Consider the following 17,926-nt stretch of genomic DNA (forward strand, 5'->3'; position numbering starts at 1 on the left):
CAACTCCCTCCCGACTGTATACCACTGCGGTGTCACCTCTGCTGGATATGTCCTGTTCCACTGACAAGGATTGTCAATGGTGGTATCTGGGACATGATCTGTAAGGTATGATTCCGTGATTATGACCATGTCAGGCTAGTCTGTGAGACTGCACTCCCAATTTTGGCACAAGCCTTCAAAAGTTGGTGAGAGGGCTGGTTTTCCATTGTTGTTTCCAGTGTCTAGGTCAATGCTGGGTGGTCCGTCTGGTTTCATTCCTCTTTATTGGCTTTGTAGCAGTTTGATGCAACTGAGTGATTTGCTAGGCCATTTCAGAGAGCATTTAAGAGTTACATGTAGGCCAGACCAGGTAAGGATGGCAGATTTCCTTTCCTAAAGGACATTAGTGAACCAGATGGGATATTCCGACAATCAACAATGGTTTCATGGCCAACATTAGACTTTTCATTGCAGATTTTTATTGAATTCCACCATCTGCCTTGGCGGGATTCGCACCCGGGTCCCCAGAGCATTCTCCTAGATCTCTGGATCATCAGTCCAGTGACAATACCACTACGCCATTACCTGCCTTGCAGGGTTGGTCACAAGCCTCAGCCTCCTCCTTCCATCCTTGGGGTACAGGGCGTCCCTCCTGGCCTCCACTGGATTAGGCAGCACATTAAGGGAAGCATCGCTAAACCTGGGGGCCGGAGCTCCCTGGGGTCACCAGGCCATCTCCTCCTTCCACGGTGGGTTTGTAACAAAGAAGTTGATGTCCAGGTGACTTTTAAATATGGCGCCCTGATATGATGGTGCAGCGTGTATCATCCAGCTCGCCCTACCACACTATATGTCTGGAAACGCCCAACTGCATAATCAAGGAGCCAAAAATTGTGCAATTTGGCGGAAATTCCCACCTGGCTCCGCAGCAAGAAACAATCCCAGTTCCCAGCCCTGCCACGGGACTTAGACCCAGAATGGAAACTCCTAGCCATTGTTTATTTGAATATTTTTCTTATTCCAATATTGCATTTTGATACCTCCAGATGCATTATCAGGTTTTGTTTAGAATCTCTGGTTCATTTGTACTTTAGTAAAACCCAAAATTACAGTTCTGCTTTTTCTCCCTAATGTTAATGAATTCAGCAGCTTGAAAAAGGCACAAGCAGCATGACAGCTGATCATTCTAGCTCTATTTTGTTATCATACTGCAAGTTTAGAACAGCACAGCCAGAATAACAACCAATTTTTTGTATTATCATTCTGTTATTTTCCTTGAGGATTTTGCTTATGTTAGTGTGACCGACAATGTAAAGAATCTGAGATGGAAACTCATTTGGGCCCAGCTTCAGGCTTGTGATGGATGCTGCACTGTGAATTGTGCACCCCAGTCAGATGGCCTGAGGCCAGCCCCCTTAACATTAATATTATTTACAGAATCTCCCAGTGTCTTTCACTTGTCACTCTCGCACAAGCAACTTACCCTTTTGAACAGGATCAATTTCAGGCTACTTACATCACTAGGATCAGTCCAAATGTAAGAGGCAACTGGAAATAGATAGTGGGAGGTGTGATAGGAGAAATTGTGGGATCAGAGGAGCGCTCCTGCACTTCCTGGCTATATAGGAACAATTTTTGGATTTTTTTAAAAGGCAAAAGCTTAACTTTTGTTGGTTGTCACTGATTGTCACAGTGATTGTTTAAGAATCCTAAACAGAACAGGTACTACAGTATTTAATTTTGGCAAAGGGGACCTAAACAGGTGCCGGCAAGGACACCTGAAAAATAGCCCAACCCAACATTGGGTTGGACAACTATCAGGCTTATTTTGGGAACAAGATAGCAGCCCCAAATTTGGCCCTTGTTATACTCAGAGCACAGGTGCAAAGAGATACCCTGCTGAACCTATTGATATTTTGTGGGTTTTTCAACCGCTGTAGCAGCATGCTCTTTGCAGACGTCAGAAACCACAGCGTTAGCATATGACTCAGGCTGTGCTGATAACTGCTGCACTTAGTTAGTTCTCGGCCCATTTGTTGCATGGCTTCAATCTTGGAATGAAAGAGGCCTAGAAAAAAATTGAAGGTTTTGTTCTGGAAATACAAATTCTCTTTTAAAAGTACCTACAGGGCATCACTGGTAAGCAGTTCTCCAGATTTGATTATTAAGCATGAAATTATATACAAAGTAATTAACCATGATATTGCTACATGCTGTTTCTTACTTTTTGAATATTTTTTAAATGCATTTGATCTTACAATTGTACCGTTTTTCTATCAATTGGAACTAAAGGAATGTATTATATCAACTCATAATTCTTAGTCCAGAGGGTCTTTGAAGAAATATAGAATAAATGGGATCATAGCCTTCAAGTATTGAAGCTTTTACATTCTCTTCAAGACTCAAATCAAAGAGGTAATGCTAACCTATAAAAATATTAATTAGACTTTATTCATAATAGTGTGTTCAATTTTGGAAATCTTGCTTAAAGAAAAATTTTAAGCACATAGGCTGCAATTTTATGGCCTCTCCCACCGGCGGGATTTTCAGGTCAGTGGATTTTTTGAATGGCTCACTGCATTTTCCAGCTCCGTCCACATCACGACAGGGCCATGAAATTCTGCCTCATGGAGAAATTGCAGAAAAGAGTCACTAAGGAGACACCATAAAGGGCACCACAACATGTTACTTTAGTTATGAATAAAGATTAAAAACTGGGACTCATTTCATTTGAACAAAAGAAGTGTAGAGGAGACCTGAAAGATCTAATCATGAGAGATTTCGATTAAATAAATGACGAAGACTACTTGGACTAACCAGTAAGTTTGTGACTTAGTAGCATAAATGTATGATCACCAGCAAAAGAATGAAAAGAGAGGCAAGGAGAAGGGAATTTTTAAATGGAGGTTTGTAAGCAAATGTATTGGCCTGAAAACAGCAGTAGAAACAGAATCCAAATGAATGCATGAACTTAAGAAATCCGAGCAGGAGCAGGTCATCCGGTACTTCAAGCCTTGTCCACCATTCAGATCATGGCTGATCTTCCACCTCAACTCCACCTTCCTGCATGATCCCCATGTCCATTGATTCCCATCGTGTCCAAAAAAACCTGTTGATCTCTGAATTGACTGAGCATCCACAGCTCTTTGGGGTAACAGTGTTTAAAAGGGAAATGGATAAATATTTGAAAAGGAAAAGCTGAAAAATTTATGTGGAAAGGGCAGAGCAATACATCCAAATGGAAAGCTGTTTCTGAGAGCTGACAGATGCAACAGTTGAATGATTTTGTTACTGTGTTGCAACATTCTATGATTCTATTCTATCATTTAAATGGTTTTGTGGTGGGTTATGTCATTTTTATTTTTAGCTGTATTGGTCTGCAATGAGCAAATGACTGTCATTTGGAACTACAGTTCTATTAACAAAAGCTGCCAGTGATTTGTCCACTGTAACTCTGATACCCCATTTGCTGTGAACTGGATCCCTTTCTAACTCATGAAGGACTATACACCTATGGATGAAACACAGCGTTAGGTTTAGGGGCAATGGTGCATCTGATTTCTTCTACAACAGTGCAATCACTTTAGCAAAGTTGCGACTGCATGTAGCCTCCTGATGGTGCATCAGTCCTATTGCTGACAGTCTAATCCAGAAGATCTTGTGATGGCATTTCAGTCCAACCTCTGAGTATTCTAACTGAGGCTTATCCAATGCTTGTGGTAGTTCCTTCCAGTCTTGGAGTTCTTAGCAAAAATGAAACATGCCCATTAAGTTACAGGATTTGCCCCAAGTTCAGCACTTGAATTGATGTGAAATTTTGCAGAAACATTTGACTCTAGTTCAAATAAAAGAGGTGAAAAGATCTGTGTGTCAACAAGATGATGGGCAGTATTTAACGGAGGTGATGGGATCTCGCACTCAGGCTGAAGAGCAGGCAAGAACTCCATGTTGCCTCATTTTGGGAAGGTCCACCAAATGAAGTTCTATCACTGGACAGTGGCAGGCTTTCCTGGAACCCCATAACACCATGGACAGTAGTTCCACCCACTGGGAACTCTTCATTGCCCAGCAGAACCACAGAGGAGGCAGTGGCTGCTGCTGATACTACAAGCCAAAGGCCTAGCGTTGCCAATGGGCCGAGACACAGGTGAGTGATAGCAAGAGGGGGGTCATGGGGATGGGAGGAGGAGGGTCAGCAGCAAGAGTGGGGGGTGGCGCTGGGCAGTTGCCTTTACTGATGTCAAGGACCTAAATAAGGCACTGAGTCCCTTTGAATGCGGGACACCCGCCCCCACCAACCCAGCCCAACCCCAACACTGGGATCTCGCAAGTAAACATGCCAGGGTTTGCTTTTTTGAGCTTCCCGCATGGCAAGACCCCACCAACAACTGAGTGAATACCAGCAGCAGCTGCATAATGCCCCTAGGTGGGCATTAATTACCCACTTAAGGGCCTCAATTGACAATAGGGTGGGAAGGCTATCCAAGGGCAGTGGTGAGAAGACAGCAAGGTCCTTACGCACAATGTGCCTGCATGATTACATGACCCCCATCAAACTCAACATGGGAGAGGGCATTAACTTCCGCCCAATGTTTCACTTTTGTCTATTTCTGTGCACATATAGACACAATACAATATTTTGCTCATGACTTCCTATGTAACGAAAGAAGCTCTCTGTAGCTGGAACTGCATTACAAATGTTGGTGGGTTTCTTTGGTCTCCATTATTTTTAACCTGATACCTCGGAACAGAAAATCAGACTCAATGATAAACTGGCCATCGATTCTCCATCACCTGTTTCAAACTCCACCCAAGAGCAAATCTCTCCCTCCCGGGGAGGACAGTATTTGATCCATATTGATCCAGTGACAGAATGTCCATCCATTTCCCTGTATGTGTAGGCAAACTGCAGTGATGCTTGCATCCTGAGCCTATGCCCATCTTAACCTCACACGGCTGAACACAATGTTAAAATGGAATGAAAAGTCCCCCAGACCCAAACAGCGTTATTTGAAGAGATCCATGAACCATTTATAGGTTAGTTGTTGCATTATTTCTTCTGGTTACAGGTGCAATTTTATGCATTTTTGGAGCTTTCCTGTACTTGCTTAAAATTGCACAACAGTCTTACATTGAGAGACATACTGCCATAAGAAGCATTATGGAGCACACCATCTGCAGCCTCAAGCAATGGCTGAACCACTCTGGAAGAGCTCAGCTGAATGGGAGCCAAGATTTGTAGCAATATGCTGCACAATCTGGTTATTATGAGGATTGGCCCTTGCCAAAATTAACCAGCTAACAAGCAAAGGAGCAGGAGCATGAGGAAGAAAAGGAGGAGGGGATGATGTGCAATAGGAGGTGGAGGAAGAAGAGGAGGGTACAACATGGACACATGCTTTCTAACCTGGGTTGTAGGGATCACAATTCCTGAATAATACCTGCAACAACAGCATCTCCCCAGTCTCAACAGTTCCACAGTCTGTACCTTTCCTCTGTCACTGACCATCAAATTGTTCTCTTTCAAAGCACACAAAAATAAAAACCACCAGAAACTGCACATTCAAACCCTCATTTATAAATGTAATTATTACATTCTGCAAATAAAAATAAATTAATCACTCTTGTGCATCCCCTCAGTGCCTACCTAGTGTGTGTCTTTGCCTAGTGCTCCTATGTGTTATCAGTAGCTGCAGTATGGCTGGTGGAATGCTGCTGACCTTTAGTTGTGTGGTCTGCAAATGATCTTAAAAATATAAAAACAAAAAACTGCGGATGCTGGAAATCCAAAACAAAAACAGCATCGCCGATGCTGCCAGACCTGCTGTTTTTCCAGGTAATTCTGCAAATGATCTTGGTGGGCAACCCCAAGGAGCTGTGGGCCTAGACAGCCTGGCTTCAGACTGCCCTAACCTGGCTTGGGCTGAAGCAGCTGGTTGGCTGACAGGCAACAGCAAAGGCACTGGTAGAGTGGCAGGGGTGGGAGTTGGAATGTTGTCATCCTGAGGGAGGACAACAGGATTCATGCTCCATAATGCCACTTCCATTCTCTGGGGCAGCACCTCAGCAATCTTACTAAACCATTGGAGAATAGATTGATGAATTGTTGTGAAGTCTTGGAGCCCCTTTGGACATTAGTAACCAGAGCCATGAGAATAGCAATTTAGGTTTGTAAGGCGGTTGCTTGAACTTTAACTGCAGCATTCAGACCTTTGATGGAAGCTGTTTGTGCTGCAATGGAAGGAACATAATGTGACATTTTTCATCAGACAATGCAATTGGTTCCATGGGTGCATTGGTCCAAACTGCTCCAAGTTCTGCACAGAGCCCTGTGCCATGGTCTCTTCCATACTCCTTGCTATAGAGTACGCTTTCTGGCAACTTGTCCTATACACCAAGCATTTGGCTGTACACAGGCATTTTTCTGTAGCCTGCCCCATTGAAGTCCTCACCCGAGTCCTCTACAGCAGATCTCATTTGTGATCTCACCCCTCAGGAAAGACACTTGCGCTATCTTTTTCCTTGCCCTGGTTCCAGTGCACTTGTGCCTGTTGTTTCACCACGTGCAGATCCCTCCTCTATCCTAGCCACTAAAATTCATGCAGTTTCAGTATCTGAGATGATGGCTACAACTGTATAAGATTGTGTAACGATATCTTTCCATTTTCACTGTCTTCTTTCTGTCCTACCATTGACTGATCAATTTCCAGTTCTTGGGAATCTGAAATAAGAAAGACAATGATTGGATTGTGGTAAGAACAGAGGAGAAAGTGAGATCGACTGCTTACACCATCAACAGCTCCATTCAAAAGAGGCTAGGGGTGGAGGGAGAAGTGGGGTGAGTGAAGGAGCATTAGATACCTTGACATCATCGATCATTCCACAGCCTCAGTGACTCACCCTCCCACAATGGTCAGTACTGTCTCTTCCATGGGTGATAAAACATGCAAGCACTGTTGTTCCCCCCAGTATGCTTGCTGTTATGTGCCACTTTCTCCTGCAAAAGAGAGGGAGATATGTCAGTGAGTGTCCTGCAATTTGTCTAGATGAGTTGGCTACCATGGTTGACTAGCTGCCATTGTATGCAAGCTGTGAGTTGGATGTGCAAGGTTTGCAACAAGTTTCAGTGTATAAGGGTGAAGTAAAGCATATGAGTGAAAGGGTCAAGGCCTGATAGATGATGGGCGGGTGATGGGGTGACTTAATCAGTGATTGAGGCCAGTGATATAGTTGGTAGTATTTGTCATTTGAAAATAAACTCACTTATCTTGTCAACTTGTCATTAAACTTTTTCCTGCATTGCCTCCAGGTTCTAGGCATTGGACTCCACCAATATAGCCTCCCACTGCCTCTTGAGTCCGGTTCAGGTCGGCCTCCTGGCCTCTGCAAACACAGGACGTCTCTCTTCCTTTCCACTAAGATCTTGAGTGCAGGGTTTGAAAAACTTGGTCATGGTCTCTTACAGCAAATTTTCACTCTTTCACAGGAGAGATTCATTTCTGAAATTACTCCCAACACTTCCTGCAGCCACAATGTACCTCCATACTAAGAGGCTGCCTTTAAGTAGCATTAGCCACTCCGGATATTGAGCTGCCTCCTGATATGAGGGGCTAATGAAAAGCATGAGCAATGTCAGATGCAAGCAGCAATCATGCAAATCAGCAGGCAGCTCTCATTTACTGTGCTTCCTGCACAATTCAACAAACAGGCATGGGTCAATAGCACATCACAATCACCACGACCATTTGTGGTTCCTATCCAATTTAACCTCCATTTTGTTTAATTTCCTGGCAGCCTCGGGAATCTTGTAACCAAGCCATTGGGACTGAACTTTATCTGCACTTCATGAATATTCAGATTTTACGTTCCTAATATTCTCTGATAAACTCCCCCATAAAATAAACGATACTACATTTTTTTCATTTGGTGTTTATCAACTAGGAGCAGGGAAAGCACAAATGATCAATGGGATTTAAAAATCTCCCAGTATTTCTCTGATGCTGCACTTTGAAAATTCCTTACTAAGTGAGAAATGTATTTTCATCTGATAAACCTGCTTCAAATTATAAAAGCATTGTTCTTTTTTCACAAAGTTATATCAACAAACTTTCATCTTCCTCAGCTGGCTGTAGAAGCAATTTAACAAGACTGCAGCTTAATGTACAGAGTTGTGAACATTAACCCAGCACTAACAAGGGATTACATTGGCTTTCTATTTCTCTTTGAAGACCAATGGATCTATAAAACAGTGCTTTGAGTGCAGGTAGCTGTACATTATGTAATAAGTTGGCTAAAGCTGCAGCCAAAGTGTGACTATAGTCACCAGGAACTGGAAGCATGAACTTGCATTTATCGTTGCCTTATCACCGGACCCTGGTCACCCGAATAATATGCTCTCTATGCAATGACAGTTTTGTTTTTGCAGTGCAGTCATTGTTACATGGATAAAATTTGCCATCTTGTTGACAGTTTTTACTCACAATTAGCCTTCTGGGAATTACTGTATTCCTGTGTTCCATAATCCCTAGGGCTCCCAGTTTAACCCAGCTGCTACACTTATGCATTGTCAACAAAACAGAAAAGCACTGGATCAGAAGTAACTTCAATTCAGAAAGGCCGGTTTCTGTCCAGGAGTGGGAAGGCAGCCCTTCACCCAGACAGCTGAAATGTTGCTCGCAGCAGGTATTGCAGAGCATTAAGAGAAAGAGCTAAAATACTTATTAATTCAGTCAGCATCTGAAGACAGGTAATATTTTTGTTGTAGTATTTTCAGAATGTTAATCTGATTTAAACCTCATGTTAATGCCTATTTTCTAAAGCTGACAGATTCAATGTGCAATTGTATTTTTAGATGTGGCAATTGCAAAACTATTTTCCTATCACCCCTTGTGCTCTAGGATCAAGTTACAGTATAAACAAAGAAGATCATACAGTATTGGGAGTGGTTTTGCACTATTACTGGAGTAGGGGTTGATATAGCATGAATAGGGAAAGGAATTTATCTCATCCTATGGGTAAATTGGCTGTGGCATTTGCTTCCAAAACTGTAGTGACCACAGTTTGAAAGTAATTAGTTTGCTGTAAACACTTTTAGAAAATGAAGGGAAAATTATTTTTTGAACCTCAGCCATTATATTTATATAACTGTCCAATGATCTAGGTAAACTTTGCCTATCGAATTGTACTTTTATAAACAGCCGTGCGCCAAATAGCCCAGTTAAAAAAGTTGTTGCCTTGTGTTTTTGGAGTCACAAAGCCACTGTAACTGACAATGTGTGATATACTTCCAAACGCAGTCATTCTGTTTATAAGTCAATGGAGATATATACTAGTGCAAGATTCTGACATGTTTACCAATCACACCTCTGAGCGGGGACTATGTGAATGCAATAAATAAGTTAGTAATCTGATAATTTGGAGAAGATGGGCAGGAAGGACAATTGCTAAATTAAAACATAGGCACACATCACAAAAATGAAAACAGCAACAAAAAAGTAAAAATTGACACAAACTTTTAAAGAAAGCACGGCCAGAATTTTCCCGTTGGTGTGTGGGGGCGGGACCCGCACACCCATACGTAAAATGACATGCGGTGATGTCGGGCAAGCGACCCGACCTCACCACACGCCATCGCAATATTTGGGAAGGCGGGTGCACTGTAAGTTCGGATGCGTGCCCGCCATCAATTAACGGCCCAGTTAAGGCCCTTGAGGCAGCAATTGATCTCGATTTTTCGGGGCCCATGCGAACTTCAGGACATTGCATGGGTGCAATGAGCAGGGGGGGTAGGAGACATTTGTATAAACCTCATCCACAGGTGGGATAAGAGGGGTGAGTGGGATCGCAAATGTGATGTTTGAGGTATTTAAGTGTGAAAGTAATTTTTACTTGCCTGAGTGAGCAGAAAGACTTCAAAACTCAGCTGCTAGGACAGGAGTGAAAGCCTTGGTTAGGACTCTAGAAATCAGTTCTGGGGCCTGCAGATTTCAGGAAGCCTTCCCTTAACCTGGGAATAGGATTGTGGAGGCACCTCCTCTGAGGAGGAATGGAGGGCCAGAGGGAGCAGGAGGCTTCCAGGGAAGCCACCTTTGGGTGGAGAGGCATAGGCACAAGGGGTGCAGGGCCAACAGGAAGTACAAGGCAGAAGGGGCCGCAGAAGTTGCCAATATCTTGCTGTCAGGGTATACAGGCAGCGAAGCAGCTACCTCAATACGTCTAAGCTACAGTGCCGAAGGAGGCTCCATCTCTCAAGGGAGACAGTTAGCTATATCTGTCAGATGATAGGCCCTGAGATCTCCCCAAACTGTGTTTGGGGAACCCTATGCCAGCAGCCCTCAAATTCTATGCCTCCGGCTCTTTCCAGGGCTCAGTGGGTGACTTCTGCAGAGCCTCCCAATCAGCTGTCCACACTTGTGTCAAGCAGGGGACAAATGCTCTGTTCAAGTGTGCATTGATTTTCATCCACCACTGCTGGGACGATGCCAGTCTGAGTGAGCCAGAGGCTTTGCGACCAATGCTGGCTTCCCCCGTATCCAGGGTGCTATATACTGCGCACACGTGGCCATCAAGGCGCCCAGTGAGCCTGATGCCTTCGTCAACAGGAAGGGCTTTCACTCCATGAACGTGCAGTTAGTGTGTGATCACAGGATGCTGATTCTACAAGTCTGTGCAAGGTACCCAGGCAGCTCCCATGATGCCAACATCCTCAGACACTCCCAGGTGCCGGGGCTCTTCAGTGCTCCGGCTTGGCTGGATGGATATCTGCTGGGCGACAAGGGCTATTCCCTCAGAAGGTGGCTCATGATGCCTCTCTGCCATTGAAAAACAGAGGCTGAGCAGCGGTACAATAGGATCCATGCCTCCACACGGGCTGTCGTGGAGAGAACCATCGGTCTTCTCATGATGCGCTCCCAATGCCTGGACCGCTCAGGGGGTGCACTGCAATACTCCCCCAGATCGTGTGTCACTGATAGTGGTTGCATGCTGCACTCTCCACAATCTGGCGCTGGAAAGGGGCAACACAGTGGACAAGGAAGACGTGGACACAGTGGCTGCGGCTGCACACGATGAGTCCAGCAGTGAGTCCGAGGATGAATACGCATTGGAGAATGCTGAGGGGGTAGACGCTGACCCGGGCATACTCCAGGGAGGCAGGGGCACCCGGGAGGCTTTAATCCAAAGAACCTTCAGCTAGCACACCACAGATGGACCTTCAACACACGCTAGGGCTGCAGGCCCCGCACTCGATACCTGAGTGCTAAATCAGCCTGGATAATAACATTAACTAAGGTCCTTGTCAATCAAGCTCAATGTCAAACAACTCACTCATAACATCATGGCTTCCTGTACACATGCAGAAGTAAGGAATAACCCTGAGGCATGGCAACATGTCAAAATTTATTGAGTAAACAAAAGTAAATTCATAAAGCAAAACAAAAACGGTGTTGGACATCACATCAAGTCTTCGAATAAGTACTGTGGACCAACATTAAAGCACCAGTGAGAAGCCTGTGGTGTGTCTAAGGTGCCTTAAATTTACGCTTATGGGTGCTACATCTAGGTGCTCCCCCCTCACTGGCGCTGTCATCTGAGACAGCCTGTTCACTGTGCTGTCCTGTTGGCCTTGATGACCATGGTGGACGTCCTCTGGTCCGTAGAGCATTCGATGGCCCTGCCTGGGAGGGAGCGGGCAGTAACACAGCAGCCTCATTGGATCCCATGGTCACTGGAAGAGGGGTGGAGGAGCTGCTGCCCTCATCCGGAGCACCCTGAGAGGAGCCAGCAGAGATAACAGGCAGCTGCTGCGCCGACATGAGGTCACTTCAGACCTCCCTGCTTACCATAGATACTTGGAGCCCAAACCATCTCCCACACTGGCAATGACCAGGTGAGGTCAATGCCGTTGTGAGGGCTTGCAGGTCCGAGTGCAAACCCAAGAAGCAATGATTGTTCTCCTGGAGGAGCCTCTCCATGAGAGTCGCCACTCTCTCCATGGAGGAAGCATGATGCTCGGCCATGAGGCTCATTGCATCAGTGATGCTCCACATGGACTCCTCCAGCATGGGCACCATGCCATGCATAGCCTCATGTATCTCCCCCTGATCCTCCCACACATCCTGCTGCACTTCCAGCATTCGCTGCCTCACGGACGACTCCAGAGACACATTAGCCACTGACCGAGCAAGTACCTGGTCCCCTGCAGTCCTCTGACTGCCAGCGCCCTGGGCACTCTCTGCCTTTGCCCACACCTCAAACGAGTGTGTAGTTCCCTCACCATCGCGCACCAGGACATTAGCCCATAATCTAATTCCCACCGAGGTGTTAGTACCTGCGCTGGTGCCTGCTTAGCAGAGATGGTGTGATGCTGGTGAGTGGATTTTCTTGGGGGCTTCAGGGGTGAGAGGTGGGCCCCTCTGCCTCTTCCTCCTGGCCTTGCTCCAGTGATGCTGAAAGAAAGAAATTAGTCACAGTGCAGACAATGTCAACTTGCATGCCGCTCCCCCAGATCATTATGCGCTCATCCTTCCATAATCAATGGTCAACCCATGTTGCTAACTTCAATCACGGAGCATTCAACAGTGCCATGGCTTCTGGGATACACATGGTGACCTGAGTGCTCGCCAAACATACTTCCCTTGGCACCCCAGCCTCACCGCCATCGGTGGACCTGGGGGCATGGCGCCTCTCACGGTCAATGGTCTGCTGCTCGTAAGCTGTTAGGATGCTCAATTGGGCCTACCCTCTGCCAGTATGCATTCATTCTGATGCATTGTGTGCAATCTTCTCCTGAATAGGAGAGAAGAGCATTGATTAGTCCAGCTTGTACCTGTATTCCCATCACATCACTCCCAACCCAGCCAGAGTGGGACATTGCAGAACTCCAATTCTTCATCACCCTGCAGCTGCCACACGCTCACACAAACAAGCCAGGGCTGACCCCCCCCCCCCGGCCCCATTGCCCAAATGCTGCCTCCTTCATGTGTGGCACCAGAAGGTGTCGCTTTGCTAAGCAAGGAGGCACAAGCATGTGGAGCGCAAAGACCAGCAGATGGATTGGTGCCCCGCCAACTGGAAGTTCCCCTCCCAGCATGTTAGTACCCTGACTTTGACATGCTTCCCAGTTCCAGCACTCTGCCTTGACTTTCACCCCCATTCTATACTCTGGGTGTCAGTGTCACACATGCTGCAGATGCAGAACACGTCCTATCTCAACCCTCTCAGGCTGAACTGGGCATGGGAAATCTCTGCTGTCACACCCAGTGAGGGATACATGCTGTCAGGGATTCAGTGATGTTACTGTACTCAGAGTTGACAGGGGTGTGGGGAGGGGGGCGGGTTTGGGGCAAAGGGTGATGGCTGCATTAAGTGACTTGAGACAACATGGTACTCACCCTTCCCGAGTGCAGGAGGTCATTCAATCTTTTACGGCACTGGAGCCATGTGTGCCGCGCCACATCACGGGAGCTCACACTCTCGGCCACCTCTTCCCACGCATGTTTGGCCAGTTGCAGAGGCCTCTGCCTCCCTTCCCTCAGAGGAAGGACCTCCCGCTGCGCTGCCAACTCCTCCAGGAGGGCAGCTAGGCACTCATCTGAAAAACGAGGGGCACACTGTCCCATTGGCCTACCCTGTGGCCTGGCCTGCCCGATGTCCTACCCTCCAGCCTGGCCTGCCCCGATGTCTTACCCTCCAGACTTGCATCGCCAACATTGCCTCTCTGCACAACCCTTTGCCCAGCCATTGTGAGCAACCTTTCCAAAGCTGCCAGGCCTTCCTTTATACAGGCCTCCGGGTCACCACTGGACCCAGCGGGCTAAGCACGCCCGCCGTGGTCCACCCGCTCCCACTATGCACGAGAATTGTGAAGTATGCTGGGCAGGCCTTAATTGACCTGCCCACATAAAATAGCAGCGCGCAGCCAATTGCGGGCACCCGCCCGCACCCGCTCCCACCCCCCCCCCACCCCCCCCCCCCAAACAGGGAGAAAATTCTCCCCTAGAATATTATCTATTTGCACTTGCAATGTTTCTTTGTCTTTTTTAATTAATTATTAGAAGACAAAGTATTCTTAAACTGTTGTTGTCAGCTGTAGATTATACAGCAACAGATGTGCATTATGTGAAGATGGAAAAGATTGTTCAGCAAGGAGCCCAGAACATAGTGACCGCACTAAACCACATCCTCTTGTTTCTTCATACTTCATACTTACCAAAAGTAACTTACTGCAGACTGAGAGCATTCAGATTGAAAAACTAACCTTGATGACATATTTTTCGTTCATGGGATGAGAGCATCGCAGGCTAGGCCTGCATTTATTGCCCATCCCTAATTGCCCTTGAAAAGGTGGTGGTGAGCTGCCTTCTTGAAACACAGCAGTCCATGTGGTGTAGGTACACCCACAATGCTGTTAGGAAGGGAGTTCTGGGATTTTGACCCAGTGACAGGGGAGGAACGGTGATATATTTCCAAGTCAGGATGGTGAGTGGCTTGGAGGGGAACTTCCAGGTGGGAGCGTTCCCATGTGTCTGCTGCCCTTGTCCTTCTAGATGGCAGTGGTCGTGGGTTTGGAAGGTGCTGTATAAAGAGGCATAATATGAACACAATCAAAAGTTTTTCATGGACTTGAAGACATTTAGGTACACTCCAGCAATAAAGTACTTTGGCTGTAGCTTGCTGTTCATATGGTAGCCATCCAAAAACTGAGCCTTAGACCTCATTTTATCAATAAGGGTGAGCTGCCAGACTCTGTTGAGCCTCCAAAAGCTGACTTGGCAATGCTAGCGAGTGAATTTGGACCTTCTGCCTCACCAGAAGTGTCCCTCTGTAAGTTTTGGAAGAGGTAACAGAGGAAAAGGTGCTGAGGGAGTAGAAGCAAAATGCAGGGATGTAGTGGTCCACTGTGGAAATGGAAGGAGCACTGTGGCTTTTCTTGACTCCTCAGGAAGGAAAGTACAAACAATATACCTGACCATTTCTTTGGCGGTCTCCAGCAGCCCCTTTAAAGATAGGAAATCTAATCAGGACTTTCATGGCATATATTCCTTTCTAGTTTTTCACAAATTTGGCTGAATAGTCTTGATCTGTATATGGATCATTTTTTTCAGTCTAAATCAATCCAGATCAAACTCAGCTCCTGACCTCAGTGCAGCCTTAGTCCAAACATGGACAGAAGAACTGAACTCAAAAGGTGAGGTGAGAATGACTGCCCTTGACATCAAGGCAGCATTTGACTGAGTGTGGCATCAAGGAGATAAAAACAAAAAAGATAAAAACAAAAACAAAAAACTGCAGACGCTGGAAATCCAAAACAAAAACAGAATTACCTGGAAAAACTCAGCAGGTCTGGCAGCATCGGCGGAGAAGAAAAGAGTTGATGTTTCGAGTCCTCATGACCCTAGTTCTGTTGAAGGGTCATGAGGACTTGAAACGTCAACTCTTTTCTTCTCCGCCAGTGCTGCCAGACCTGCTGAGTTTTTCCAGGTAATTCTGTTTTTGTGTGGCATCAAGGAGCCCTGGCAAAACTGGAGTCAATGGGAGTTGGGGGGAAACTCTCTGTTAGTTGAAGTCATACCTAGCACAAAGGAAGATCATTCTGTTTGTTGGAGATAAATTATCTCAGTTCCGGGACATCGCTGCAGAAGTTCCTCAGGATAGTGTCCTGGGCCCAACCATCTTCAACTTGTTCATCAGTGACCCTCCTTCCCTCATAAGGTCAGAAGTGGGGATGTTCACTAATGATTGCACAATGTTCAGCACCATTTACGACATCTCAGACTGAAGCTCATGCAGCAAGACCTGGACAATATTCAGACTTGGGTTGAAAAGCGGCAAGTAACATTTGTGCCACACAAGCACCAGGCAATGACCATCTTCAAAAAGGGAGAACCCAACCATCTCCTCTTGACATTCAGTGGCGTTACCATTGCTGAACACCCACTGTCAACATCCTGCGGGTTACGATTGTTCAGAAATTGAACTGGTCCAGCCATATAAATACTGTGGCTACAAGAGTAGTTCAGAGGCTGGTAATACTGCAGACAGTAACTCACTTCCTGCCTTCCCAAAGACTGTCCACCAACTACAAAGCACAAGTCAGGTGTATGATGGAATACTCTCCACTTGCCTGGATGACTGCAGCTCCAACAACATTCAAGAGGTTCGACACCATCCAGGACAAAGCAACTCACCCAACCAATTGACACCCCATCCACCATTTTCAACATTCACTCCCTCTACCACTGGCAAACAGTAGCAGCAGTGTGTACCATCTACAAGATGCTTTGCAGCAATTCACCAGGCCTCCTTAGACAGCGCCTTCCAAATCCACGACCTCTACCATCTAGAAGGACAAGGGCAGCAGGCACATGGGAACACCACCACCTGCAAGTTCCTCTCCAAGTCACACACCATCCTGACTTGGAACTATATTGCTCTACCTTCACTGTAGCTGGGTCAAAATCCTGGAACTCCCTCCCTAACACTGTAGGTGTACCTACACCACATGGACTGCAGCAGTTGAAGAAGGGATCTCACCACCTCCTCAAGGGCAATTAGGGATGAGCAATATATGTCGGGCTAGTCAGTGATGCCCACATCCTGTGAAAAAAATTTAAAGAAAAGATCACTTGCCAAGGATGCCTAAAAGCAACGTGGGTCCACAAAGTAGTAGTCATGTCACTGGTTCAGTTCAGGCACAGGACCATATGAATCATATATCAATTTCTAACTTATTATCTTTTAGTGCTGCTATACAAGACAAAACAAAATGAAATTATAGTCAAAGTAAAGATGAGGGCCCAGCATCGCATAAAGAAAACCTGGAATTAATTCCTTTTGAATCTCTAAGTCCAGCATTAAATATAAGTCCATTTGACACTGAGTGAATAAATGGTTTGTGGTATTCTTTATCTGGAATGGTCATTTAACCCAGCAGCATAAATGGACCCTAATGGGCAAGAGTTTACACAGAATGGAGTGATTGACAGTTTTGGGGTGGGGATTTTCAACTCCAGGCTGTTTGTTTCTCACCTGAAAAATGCGCTACTAGTCGAGGAAAAGCCTAGAAGTGTGAACACACAGAAATCTTTGGGCAGGCAGGGGTGCAGGGAACAATCCCTGTGCCTGATGAGGCTTGAAGCATAGCCAGCTTGGTTTTCTTGAGAGCAGCCAGCCAGTGCCAAAGCAACGGGTCATAATCTTTGGGAGCCAGGAGGAGCAGGAGGACACCCTCAGGTTTCTCCTCTCCTGTCCCTCCCTCTTCCTCTCCCTCCTCAAATTGATATTTTTTTGGGAAGCTGCTCCCAGCACTTATGCCAAGGCCCATTCAATTAGGCTCTGACAGCTAGCATTGGCCTCAATTCCTATTCCTGTCCATTGGCCTTGACATCATTCCTGTAATCTCTGAGCAACCACTAATATTATTTATTCAAGTATGGCCATTAAGTTAAAACCATCTTAAAAGCTTAACTTTATTTGATGGCAGCCTGCAGTGATTAATCCACATGTAGACTTGGTTTTGCTCAACACAGAACAAACCAATTTCATAAAGGTGGGGATCAAGCTAGTGCCAGGCCGCTTATAATGCAAAAGGCCAAATATTTATTTCAACCCTTGGCCCCGGACACCTCTTTTGATATCTGTGCCAATACCATTTCTAGCACAGAATGTGCGAGAACATGCCACTCAGCATATTATATGCTTTGTCACCCATTTTCTGCCTGTAGTGTCATTGTATTTCTACGCCCCTAGTCACTGAGGAGGGATGAGTAAGGAACAGATTGAACATTAGCCTAGATATAGTTCATAGCCTAGTTCAGGCATCATTGTCATTTATACTGTTTTACCACACAGTGAGGCATGCTTTCTCTGAAATAGCATCACCCTGTCATGACAATAATATTCCACCAACAAAGTATTTTTTAAAAAATCAGTAGAAGTATAGAGAGAG

The 17,926-nt window shown here is 45.9% G+C and overlaps 1 protein-coding gene across 2 annotated transcripts in view; it reads left to right on the forward strand.

Moving 5' to 3' along the window:
• The first annotated feature begins 1,969 nt into the window (after nucleotides 1-1,969).
• The window catches only part of si:rp71-68n21.9 (kelch-like protein 13), an 87,833-nt gene continuing 71,876 nt past the window's right edge, over nucleotides 1,970-17,926 (forward strand). Inside the window, exon 1 of one of the 2 annotated variants that reach the window (XM_041210589.1) lies at nucleotides 1,970-2,118. The gene's annotated coding sequence lies outside the window, so the exon portion shown is untranslated. Of the gene's footprint in view, nucleotides 2,119-8,641; nucleotides 8,726-17,926 lie in introns of those variants that run through there. The other variant, XM_041210590.1, reaches the window with a different exon arrangement.

The sequence above is a fragment of the Carcharodon carcharias genome, chromosome 18 (assembly GCF_017639515.1).
Source record: "Carcharodon carcharias isolate sCarCar2 chromosome 18, sCarCar2.pri, whole genome shotgun sequence".
Lineage (NCBI taxonomy): Eukaryota > Metazoa > Chordata > Chondrichthyes > Lamniformes > Lamnidae > Carcharodon > Carcharodon carcharias.